This window comes from Aptenodytes patagonicus, chromosome 3, assembly GCF_965638725.1.
Source record: "Aptenodytes patagonicus chromosome 3, bAptPat1.pri.cur, whole genome shotgun sequence".
Classification (NCBI taxonomy): Eukaryota; Metazoa; Chordata; class Aves; order Sphenisciformes; family Spheniscidae; genus Aptenodytes; species Aptenodytes patagonicus.
The window spans coordinates 100,515,110-100,525,377 of record NC_134951.1 but is presented as its reverse complement, the minus strand read 5'-3'; positions in this window follow the sequence as shown (position 1 = coordinate 100,525,377).

Here is a 10,268-nt window from a genome sequence, read left to right as displayed (position 1 = left end):
CCCACTCAGGTACTTCTGAAAATCCGGCTGTAAAATGTGACAGTGAGATTCACTGAGTATTTTGGGATAACTCTCCTTTTTTTTTCTTTTTTTTTTTCTTTTTTTTTTTTTCCCAGAGAGATAGGAGCTGAGCTCTGTTGAAAACTGGTGCAGTGTTTGCGGCTTCAAACTGTTACACATACATTTTTAAAAGCTAGTTTCTCTATATATACTTGCTAAAGAAGCCTACTGATCCTTAGCTCAGTGTTTTCTGACTGCCATTAAAAACAGAACCCATGAAAGCAATAAAGAAAATAGCAAAATGGTGGTGAACCCCACCACCAGTATAAAAGAGCCAGTCAGCAGGAAAATGCTCAAAACCAAACCACCATCCCCCACACAGCACCCCCCCCCCCCAACCTACCATTCCCTCATGCATCTGGTCCTTACTAGAAACTTCAGGAGTCCAGTAGCTTCAGATTTTTTTTCTCATCCTGAATCATGGACCAACACATTGCAAAGATGCTCTCTCTGAAGCCGCATTTTGAGCATCAAGGGAAGAGTGAATTTCAGGTCCTTAAAGCATCTTTCCTTCTTACTGACTGACAGAACCCCTTAATTAATGCAGAGTTAGGATTTCCTGGCAGTAGCTGGAGCCCTTATAAAATATCAGCTTCAGCAAAATTCAGACTTTTGGAAGCCAGGAAATACAGAGTTTAGGTCAACATTCAGGCAACGTTTATTTTTCCCTCCTGGGAGCTGGCAATAGGAATAGGGAACTGGCAGTATTTGCCGAGTTGAGCGTTGCTGTGTCAAATGGTAGCAGACTCGGTAAACTATGATAGTAGGAAAGATGGGAGGCCATACCTCTCAGATGGGGCCGTAGCCCCATCACTTCTGTGGGTGGGATCAAAAGACCAACATATATATAGGTACCCCGAGATAGCTGCATGCCTCTTTGCATGACTGAGTTCTGCACGTTGAGTCAGCACTGGGAGGCAGAGATGTTTTAGCCACTGGCACTTGGGCAAAGTAAAGTAGGGAAAATATTCTGTGGGCTTAATAATACATATGTGACCAAATATTGTTATCTGACAAGTAGTGGGAAAGATTAAATTTAATTATTATGGAATTGTTTCTAGGAAATTGGGTCAGCATGCATGTAAAGGAAGTGCCACTGCAAATACAGCCCCCCTTTTCCAAAGAGAAGGTGTGCCTGGGCTATAGTATTTACATATGATGTTCTCCGAAAGACACTCACTGCAAAGGTGAATTATTTCTATTACAGATATATTGAGGCATCACTATAAAGACTGGAGTCAATATTGCTTTATTATCCTCTGTATTTCCTTGTTTCTCAGAGGTTTGAATTATGCTGAGCTCGACTTTATGGCAGCAAGTGAGCAATCTTAACCATATGCTAGCAAATCTTTTCAGCAAAGCGATGTTTTTAATAGGGACATATTTTTTGTAGATCTTAGAGGTTCTTTAGGTGCTTGTAGTTATTATTGCAACAACGGCTCTACTGAAATGAAGTAAAAGGAACCCTGTGACTCTGAAGCCCTGTTCTCTCCATTGTTATATGGAACAGGGTTGTCACCACTTACTGAAATATTTGGAGGATGAAGATATGGACAGTGTGATGAGAGAATCCTCAGAAATTATGGTTCCATGTTGATTACAATAAACACCTAAGATGAAAATGATGGGTCTCTCCTCTTCTCCCTCCCCTCCATTTCCTATCAGGATATACATAACCCCGCCTGAGAAAATTTCCAGCATGCTCTTCTCTTCCAGCCCTATTAAGCCATTAGCATTTAGAAGCTATTAGCACTTAAAGAGTTTCTCTTCGCTCTCTGATACTCTGCTGCTGCAGGCATGCTTCATAGCGAGCCGCTTGCAGCCCCATGCTCCCCTGTATGCGCTAGGTTCCCCAAGTCTGGATTTCTGTCCTCAGGTCTGTTTTTGAATCCCCTCCAGCATGCCATATTACATGACAAGTTGTTGAAGAGGACAGCCAAGGAAGGACTTATCCTTTCCCTCCTAGTGCAGGGTGGGTTCAGGTCCTAGAGCAGGACTGAGTGGGGGGACTGCGGGGTTCCCTGCCTTCACATTCACTTATCCCGTTCTCTGCCATCCACCCCCATTTCCCAGTATCCCATCCATCACCATTCTTTACCTCCACATGACACTAGACTTTACAAGGCACTTCACTAGGAAGCTGATAACTGGCATGGGTTAAAATATGGCTACATTTTTCAGTGTGAACCATCCCCAAATCAAGAAACCAATTTGTTGGTTGGTTAGTTGTTTTTTGCCCGGAGGGAAATATTACCAGATTTACCAGATTTAATCAATAATAAATACTGTTAAGAACGAAGGGAAATAATTTGCATTGGAATTAGTACAGCTCAGTAAAAATGAGACTCGGAATACATAGGCCTTGCAATGATGACATCTATCCTAGTAAATTAAACAAAGCCAGGGTATATTCTTAAATGCTAAGTTAGTTGAAGGGTTATAGCTTGTGGCCTTTTTGGCTGCTCAAAGATTGTTTTCATTTAGCTAAAATGAGAGATTGCTAAAGCTTTAATTTTGCCCTCCAAGAGCCACACCTGGGATAATCACAGGCACGAGCAGCAAACTGAGACACAACACGGCAGTGATCCTGGTGCCCTCTGGAAGTCTAGTGTACAGCCAAGTGCAAAACAGGAAACCTGTTATCTCACAGATTTATCGTGCGATGCCCTTAACTTCCAGTAAGGCCAGTAGAACTGAAGGATGATTTGTAACGCACAAAACTGGTGGATGAAAAGCTGGACATGAGCCAGCAATGTGCGCTCACAGCCCAGAAGGCCAATTGTACCCTGGGCTGCATCCAAAGCAGCGTGGCCAGCAGGTGGAGGGAGGTGATTCTGCCCCTCTGCTCTGCTCTGGTGAGACCCCACCTGGAGTGCTGCATCCAGCTCTGGAGCCCTCAGCATAAGAAAGACACAGACCTGTTGGAGCGGGTCCAGAAGAGGCCACGAAAATGGTCAGGGGGATGGAAGACCGCTCCTGTGAAGAAAGGCTGAGAGAGTTGGGGTTGTTCAGCCTGGAGAGGAGAAGGCTTCGGGGAGACCTTATTGCAGCCTATCAGTACTTAAAGGGGGCTTCTAAAAAAGATGGCGGCAGACTTTTTAGCAGGGCCTGTTGCGACAGGACAAGGGGGAATGGTTTTAAACTAAAAGAGGATAGATTTAGACTAGATAGATGGAAGAAATTTTTTACGCTGAGGGTGGTGAAACTCTGGAAGAGGTTGCCCAGAGAGGTGGTGGATGCCCCATCCCTGGAAGCATTCCAGGTCAGGTTGGACGGGGCTCTGAGCAACCTGATCTAGTTGAAGATGTCCCTGCTCACTGCAGGGGGGTTGGACTAGATGACCTTTAGAGGTCCCTTCTAACCCAAACTATTCTATGACTCTATGAAAACGATGCTCAGTTTTAACTTTCCAGAACTAGACATTTCAGGGGATTAGTTTCGTTCCAAAATACCATGTATTTTGTCAGGAAAGAGTCAGTATTCCCTATGCAAATCCTGCTCCATTCCTGTAACAAGAATACCTCTTCTGGTCTCTGGTATTGAGCCAAGGTTCAAGATCTTATTTCATTCTCCTGTTTGGTACACCCTGGTACATAATAGCCATGCCAGACTATACAGTCTTCAGCACTGGAATGAGTCAGAGGTGTGTATTTCTTAGCAACCATGAAAGGGATGTTCTGATAGTATGGTGATGTATGGAGCCATATAGGTAGTATCGAGAGAGGATGTTAAGTGCTTCGGGGAAGTGCTTGCTTGCTTAGTCCTCTCTTCTGTGCCTGGGAATGGTGGTGACTCTAGCTGTACAAAAAGCCCCACCGTGATACAGATTTTATTTCCAACAAAATGTCTGGTGAACTGCAAGTAATTGTCACCAAGTTGGCCTGAGGAAGAGAATTGCTTCTTTTTGACACTTAGCCCAGTGCTAAATAGCTGAGTAGTGATTTATTCTGTTCAGGCTCCTTCACTGAATAGGGAATAGCACCAAAAGAGCTCTGGCATAATTTATTTCATAGTTTAATACTGTATCTTGAAATCCCAGATTTTTCAATAAACCTGTGGGATGTAGGTGCCCTAATCTTACCAAAGAGATTTATTCTCTCTGGTGCTTTAAATCCATGTATAGAAAACTGTAATCTATGTTGGCCTGAATAAAACACAAGCTTAATTTTAGGCATGGGCCTGGGTCTGTGGACTTCTCATATTTGAAATTAAGTACCCTCTCAGAGGTTAACTGAATCAGACACTTTTGTCCTTTTTTGGTTGGCTATTTCTTTTTTCTTTTTTTTAGTATCTCTTCTACCCCTTACTTTCCTATCCGTCATTTTCTCATTCTTCCATCTCCTTCCATTTCCTGCAGCATCCTTCACCCTGCTTTGGCTTTCCCTCTCTTTTTTCCTTCCTTTCTCCCTAAGGAATCTTCTTTTCCAAGTGGTGTTATATTTAATTTCTTCCTTAATTTCCTAAGAGGGGCTGGTAAACAGCATGCTAATGAATTTGGCAGCAAACACTAATTTGGTAGGTATTACAGGGGTCAGCGTGGCTTAAATAACCCTAGAGAAATCAAGATACGAGCAGAAAAAGAATGAAATAACAACTTTAGAAACACATATGGAGAAAACCAACCCAATTCACAGCTATTTCTTAGGACAGAGAAACCTGGGAAGCTGGGCATGTACCCACGGTTTGTATCAGCTTGATCCTGTCAGTTTTAACCCTGACTTCACTCACTCACTCTCCTTCTTGTGTGTTGTGCGCTGGTTGAATTTCTTCAGGGATTGCACCGTAAACTCTGCAGAAGAGAAGCTGTTTTCCGCTCTATATTTGAGCAGTTCCTATTCAAATCAAACACTCACCTTAATTAAGGACACGAGACTATCGTGATACAGTAATTATTAATAATCGTGTGGCAATACAGCATTGCTGCAAAATCGGATGTATTCTTGGAATGTATGTCTAAGAGAAGCGCAGCTCAGAAGCGGACAGCACTTGTTGGGTGCTTATACTTGGACAATGATATTGAAATCTGGGCACTTCATTACTGAAAACACTGACAAACAAAGAGATTTCAAGGGAAAAAAGATACTATGAGTTAGAAGGGAACATACTATCTTATCACTGTTTAGCATGCCGTGAGCATGAGGGAGTGCATAAGCTGTGCAGAGGATGAAAATTCAGTTTTATGAACATTTTTGAGATTTGTCTTTGTCCTAATTAGGAATGCCACCTGAAAATTTTGAAATCCCTTAAAAAAAAACTTCTGGAAGAAAAATGAGGATGATTGAAATGTTTAATGATGTCATCTTTTCATTTATGTTTCACTATATTCTAAGATTATGCTAACTTGAAACCATAGTGATTTAGAAATAAAAATGTTTTGCTCTAAAAATATAAAAACTGGATGCTTTGAAGCTGCCAGAACATTTTTCTGCCTTTCTTAAAACATTTTCATGGAATTCACATGATTTCAAAAAGTATATACCTCAAAGGAGCTGCCTTTTCAGAGAAAAGGGTTCCGCTGATGTATTTTCTTTGACCATCTTCGAAGCTCCTGCACTACAGTTATTAAGAAAAATGCACATAGAGCAGTGATTGTGACACTTTCCAGTGGCTAGTGCCAAATTTATTTTTAAAACATTGTATCTCATTCTCAGCAATGGGCTCTAGTTTTGGTCCTGGTGCCACTGTCCTGCTACTGGCAAGCCATGTATAAAGTCAACTAAAGACTCCCATCTCAGTTACATCCATGCAAAAAGGAAGGAAATTATTTAGGGTGGTTAATAAAGTATCACAAGCTGTAACAGCATAACAGAGTAAGTGTGCTGGTTTTGGCTGGGGTAGAGTTAATTTTCTTCACAGTAGCTAGGATGGGGCTGTGTTTTGGATTTGTGCTGGAAACAGTGTTGATAACACGGGGATGTTTTCGTTACTGCTGAGCAGTGCTGACACAGAGTCAAGGCCTTGTCTGCTTCTCGCACCGCCCCACCAGCGAGCAGGCTGGGGGGGCACAAGAAGTTGGGAGGGGACACAGCCGGGACAGCTGACCCCAACTGACCAGAGGGATATTCCACACCATATGACGTCATGCTCAGCATATACAGCTGGGGGAAGAAGAAGGAAGGGGGGGACGTTTGGAATGATGGAGTTTGTCTTCCCAAGTAACCGTTACGCGTGACGGAGCCCTGCTTTCCTGGGGATGGCTGGACACCTGCCTGCCGATGGGAAGTGGTGAATGAATTCCTTGTTTTGCTTTGTTTGTGCGCGCGGCTTTTGCTTTACCTGTTAAACTGTCTTTATCTCAACCCACAGATTTTCTCACTTTTACCCTTCCGATTCTCTCCCCCATCCCACCAAGGGGGGAGTGAGCGAGCGGCTGTGTGGTGCTTAGTTGCCGGCTGGGGTTAAACCACGACAATGAGATAAGACAATTCAAGAGACCTACATGGGAGCTTTCCATATAGTGGACCACACTAGGTTGCTCCCTGAAGAGAACAAGTGATGTTTCCCCTGCTTGCGACATTCAGCCCCATTCTGAGAAGAGGACCACGACAGGTACAGTAAAGAGCCAGTGTGTTCTAGCATTCAGATAACTACAGCAGATGACCTAAAATGTGTCATCCTGTTTTACTGTGATTTTATCTACTGCATGCCTTTGCTTGGAGGCATCACCGTGTTCATGAAACATATTACGAGGGAAGCAAGCGCACAGTCGGGACCCTTTAAATTGAGAGGAAATTAGTACCAGTGCTCTTGTAAATGATTAAAAAAAAATTTGGGATAGAGACTGACATTCAGAAGGAATTGGATCTGCAGCTATTGAATTGCCTATCCATTTTTGGCACATTAGAAATACGTGATTTGTTTCCTCTACATTAGCTGGGATACATAAACATTCTCTGCATTACATAGTCTTGGGTAGAGAAGCAAAACTGTAATGATCAGATTCATAAATTGTAAAAATGGCGTTCTCGCCATTTATGACAACAATAAATCATTCTGACTGAAAGCCAGGCTTGCGTTATGTCCGTTCGGGTGTTATCTTCTGCTGCTTAGGGACAGCTCTGCTCGAAAACGAGAGATTGATTGGTCTGAAAGATGATATGCTGCGAACAGGGCATTCAGATGACATTGCCCTTTTCACTGACTTTCCTAAAGACTTAACATTCCTTGTAAGTCTAAAAGTTTTTTTAGAGAACCATAAACTATGGCTCCAATCTTGCGCAGACAGGGATGCCTAAAGAAATTAATCCTCTGATTGACTTTTGTGGGACTAATTTGAATGTTTTTCACACACCACTTTGAGCTTTGGCTGGGACTTGGCATTTTTAGGGGCGTTTCCTCAAATATTGGCTACTCCCATGAAGTCATTTCACCCAACATGGGAAGACATCCACCTCTGTAGTGAGATGCATGGTCGCTGTCTAGCAGTGCACATCAATCCGGTGACAAAGTGAGGCACCATGGCTTATCTGGTAGGGTGAAGAAGAGGATTTGGACAGAGAAACGCTGGAGTGTACTCGCAACACAGAGCGGCAGCACAATTGATGAAAAAAACCATATTGTGTACATTTTGAGGTTAAATTTAGAGACAAGTTAATAATTGAGATGGACAGATTTATCTTTTCAAAATGGGTTGAGTTTAGACGATTAACAACACTTATTCCCTGGTTCCATAGACCAAACAGGTCTTCTGCTGCTTAGTAAGGCCTGGCTCCATCACTTTCTCTTCTATTTTTCCTGCTGCTGGTAATTCAGAGGAAGGACTTCGTGACCCTACTTCACGGTCCCACTCCATGTTCTCACTTGCAGAAGTCTGTATACCCCAGAAACTGCTTCCAAGAAACGCTTATCTTCCGTCACCTAGCTGCATGGTCGTCTAGGGGGTTTCACTAGACCTGTGTCCTCATAGGCTTCCCATCGTCTGTTAGACCTTCTCCTCTACACGCTTTCCTTTGTTACTGACCTGAGTTATTTGGAACAGGTCTTATTTCTAAAGGCAATCTAGCTGTGTTTCTTCCTCCCGGTGAGTGCTCAGCCTCATATGTATAGAGAGGTCTTACAGAAGTCCTACAAAGCAAAATTTTAATTCCTAAAATGAAAAAGAACTGACTGTTTAGCACCCATATGTGATGCTGAAGTAACTGTTCAGTGCATAAGCTAGAACTAGTCACAAAGTGGCCTTAGAATTTTCTTTTTTTGTGAAAAATTAGATTTCTCTGAACTGTTTTTCATTTCCTAACAACTTTGGAGTAAACAATGAGAAATAAAAATACATTTTAAACATCTGTAAGATGATAAATGTTTCCTTTTAACATTTAATACTGGTTTATTTTACTACCTTATAAAAGAAGTTAGGGAAAAACTATTAGATTTAGTGTCTTTAACAAAGATACTTAAAATTACATTTGTCACAGGTAGGTAATAATTTTAACACGTTTTTTATATTTGTACTGCTGAAAAATGGAAGTGTATTACACAGGACCGACTGTTAATCTATCTGAAAGGAGGATGTGATTCCTGGTAAGGTATTCGTTGTGCCACGATAGAGCTGAGTTGAGTTCCTCCGCGGAGCCACGCCAGTTGACACCAGCAGAGGCTCTAACATGTTCTTAGGGAGCTGTGGAAATTCAGAAAACTTTAAGAGAAGAAATCGATTTCCAGGAACTCTCGGTGAGTATATTCTCCTTATTGTTGCACCTTCCTTATCGCACTGCTGTGGGTGCTTGCTGGAAAACAACATCTGCAAAGGCTGGAAAACAAGGACAAGAAATACGCTGTGGATGAAACCACCCGAGCATTTACAGTCCTGTGCCCCTACGGGTGATTCCATGGAGCCGCATCGGCCATAGGGCTTGTGTGAGGTTTTATGAGGTCCCACTCCTGCAGCTACACTACTCCCCGTGGCTGTGCAGCCAGCCAGGCTGGTGAGGAGAGCCGTGGCGAGCGTTTCGGTTTACCAGTTCCGTACCTTCATTTTCTCTAAATATTTAGTGCAGACTAATTGGCCATCCATTGTCTGAGAGAGATGGGGAACTGGATGAGAATCATTTGGCTGAGATTGTGCAAGTTCAAAATGATGATTACAGGATTTGAGAAGCAACACTAGCAATTAAGCAAGCAGCAGAGCGGAGGAAGTATACTTCCCATTGATTGTGCAGGCGGGGCAGCACAGGCAGGGCCTGGAGCGCTGCTGCCCGGGGATGCAGGGGCTGGGCGCTCCCAAACATATATATTGGCAAGTACAGCAAAAGGGAAGTGGGTGTCACCTGGGCCACCGAGTATTCGCAGGCTTTCAACTCCTTCAGGGGTACCTGGGAAGCTCTAACCTCAGGTAGCCCGAGTCAGATCACTGCAAAGCAGTTTTCCTGGACCTAGTCCCAAAACCCATCCCAAAGTAGCTGCTTGTGCGGGAGGTATCTGCTCGTTAGGCAAAGTTGCTCTCTGGGAGACCTGTGTGCTGAGCCCTGCGCTGGCTGCCAGCTGACTTCTCGGTTAATCCGGCTTTCTTTTATAGCTGGCATTTTCCAAAGGGCTGAGGAAATACCTCCTGGCGTAACACTGGGGCAGCCTCTGTCTGCTCGCGGGTTTGGGTTGACGCTCTCTGGATGAATCAGGAGGAGATTGCAGCAGAGCAGTCTTGGATGTCCTGCTTTCCCCCTCCGTGGTCTGAAGGCATGAACGTTTGATTGACTAAGCTGAAAAACTTGCAAAGTAATAACTTCTCTATTTTTTCCTGATTTGAAAGCATGTTTTATTGAATATTCAGATAAGCTTTGTGTAACGAAGGATTTGCATTTATTTTCTCCCTCAAGCATGTCAGATCAAATAGAAACACAAACCATACGACACAGAGGTCTCCTCGTGGTTTGCGCTGTTGTGTGCCGTCTTTTGTCGTAATGGGATAGGGCTTATAGCATAAATCTGCAGAAAAATACAGGCTAGAAAAGGCAATTGGTTTCTGTCTGACTTGTAAGTGTATTTCACACCATTTAAAAATGTGAAGTTGGAAACAGCTTGCTAGGGTGAAAACCTAGTGCCGCCGAATGGTGGGATTTTTGCCGTTGACATGAGTGGGAGCACAATTCCACTCATTTTTCATGCAGTATCTTTAGCCCTTGCCCTCTGGCCCTTCAACCTTTCAAATGGGTACTCAAGACTGTTTAAGCCACTCAGGTTAATGTTCTTAAATACGCACACACTCCCGAATTTCA